This window comes from Nylanderia fulva, unplaced genomic scaffold, assembly GCF_048542155.1.
Source record: "Nylanderia fulva isolate GAGA-0341 unplaced genomic scaffold, ASM4854215v1 Scaffold196, whole genome shotgun sequence".
In the NCBI taxonomy this organism is placed as follows: Eukaryota; Metazoa; Arthropoda; class Insecta; order Hymenoptera; family Formicidae; genus Nylanderia; species Nylanderia fulva.
The window spans coordinates 39,378-41,415 of NW_028190227.1; the positions used below are offsets into that span (position 1 = coordinate 39,378).

A 2,038-nucleotide genomic window follows, 5' to 3' on the forward strand; every position below is an offset into this window, starting at 1 on the left:
GGGTTTCGACCAATGGCAGGACGTCACACTGGAGTCCCTAGATGGTGCCTGATTGGTTGCGTGGTTAGGACTAGATAGAGATGCTTGGTTCCTAAGCGGAGGACCCCAGATCTGGCGATTTTAGCTATTAATACTAAAATAGTCAGATTAGAGCAATTAATGAGATATAATGATTGTTAATAGTCTTATTCCTATGAGAAAATGAATAGCGCGCAATAATTATGCTGAGAGAGAAATTTTAAAATAGGCGGGACGTCACACCGTCCCCCTTATTTGAAAACAAATTATGATGTTTCCGTAGTAATTTGTTCTAGATCGTTAAAGCGATCTCTTATGCGTTGATAATAATTTGGGGTATTTTTCAGCGTTTCTGCTTCGATATTGGATGAGGCATTTGAAAACTCGTTGGTTGCCGGTCTTTCTGGCGAGGCTGAAGAATCTGCAGGAGCGGATGCTGATGATGCATTATCTTCTGTTCCGTTACTCTTGTCATTCTTATCAACAGGTCCTCGTGCAAGGTGGAGCAGTAGGTTGGTGAGAGAGCTCCACATAGCTCCGAGCAAATACATGCTCCATCCATAAGCGGAGTGAAGAGCGTATCCGTGGAGGATGGCAATATCGATAAAGATCTTTACGATTTGAATGACTACTAGTATGACAAATATTCCGGCAGTAGCGGATCCGAAGGAGATAAATCCGTTCCATACTTGAGAAGCTGCGCTTTCTGCTATTTTGTTGAGAGAGGCTTCGTCTAATAAGTTATACATAGAAACTACGTCGTTGTCAATAGGGTGGCCTGAAATTCCCCTGGCTACTGTATTAAGAAGAGCCGGCTTTTCTGCGGGAAACATAATATGGTCTCTTAATTTCTCTATATCTTTTTCGGAATATATTCCGCTAATAGCAAGAGGTCCAGGTGTCAGGTAATCTCAAGATAGTACCGTCATAAGCTTGAGTTGTTGCGGGGGAGTTTGCCTTACTTGCGGTTCAGGTGCGAATTGAACCCAGATGTCTTCGATACGGTACATGGTTGGTAATTCATAGCTGCACTCCCTTTGATTGACGAACTTGATAATTATTCGCGATTTGGGAGTGAGGAATAAGGAAAAGTTGCAAACAGTAATGGGTAATTCCGTGTAACATTTCGTTGTTTTCCTCACCGTGACGTCTACGGGTATACATTTGATTACGTGAGTGACTTCTCCGGTGGTGACTGCCATATACCTTGGTCCTTTCATCAGGCGGTATGCGAATTCGTCAGGCTGCAAGGTTGCGAAAGACAAGGCGTTAGTCATAACTTGGCTTTTTTAATTCACATTTTTGTTGTATTACAATGTGGTATAATGACGTCATTTGTTGGCGGATGTGTTTTTCTACGTATATGAATTTAGAGTTCATATATGCAAAAATATCTAAGTTATCTACAGGAATAATTCCTCTTACTGCGAAGGTATCTCCCTTTCTGGTCTCGAGGATAAAAAGTTTGGGATGTTCTGTTTGCAGTAGGGTATATCCGCAGAGAAGCTGTTCCTTCGTTTTGGTTAGTGCAAAGGTGATTTTCTAAGTTATTAGGCTGTAGATGGTTGGAGACGGGTGGTTTATTGTGTCGTCTGTAATTTTGATTACATGACCCTCGTAGAGGACATCATATTTGTGAAAATTACAGGCGGATGTTGGTGCAGATTTCCAATAAGTGTATCCATCGTCTACGTCGAGACAGAATCTTTCTTTTAGGGTGTAGACGGCTTCCGATTTGAGTATTATTTTTCCGCAATTTAGTTGTACAGGTACATGTGACGATTTCAAGGAGACCTTGACGACGGCTTGGACCACGACATTGTTCCAAGGGTCGGAATATTGAATGCCCTTACAAGTTCCGTCGTTGCTGATTTGTCTAGCCAGGGTGAGACTATGGAAGGTAGTCTGATTAATCCTTAGACCTTGGATAACGTTGCCAGATCCTAGAGAAAATGTGCCACCGTGAAACAGCCTTAAACATACTGTATAGCCGGTTTCATGGATATAATCTGCTCTTTCG

At 42.1% G+C, this 2,038-nt stretch overlaps 1 pseudogene; it reads right to left on the reverse strand.

Moving 5' to 3' along the window:
- Window positions 1–284: 284 nt before the first annotated feature.
- On the reverse strand, window positions 285–1,238 carry LOC146723462 (uncharacterized; annotated as a pseudogene).
- Window positions 1,239–2,038: the final 800 nt, after the last annotated feature.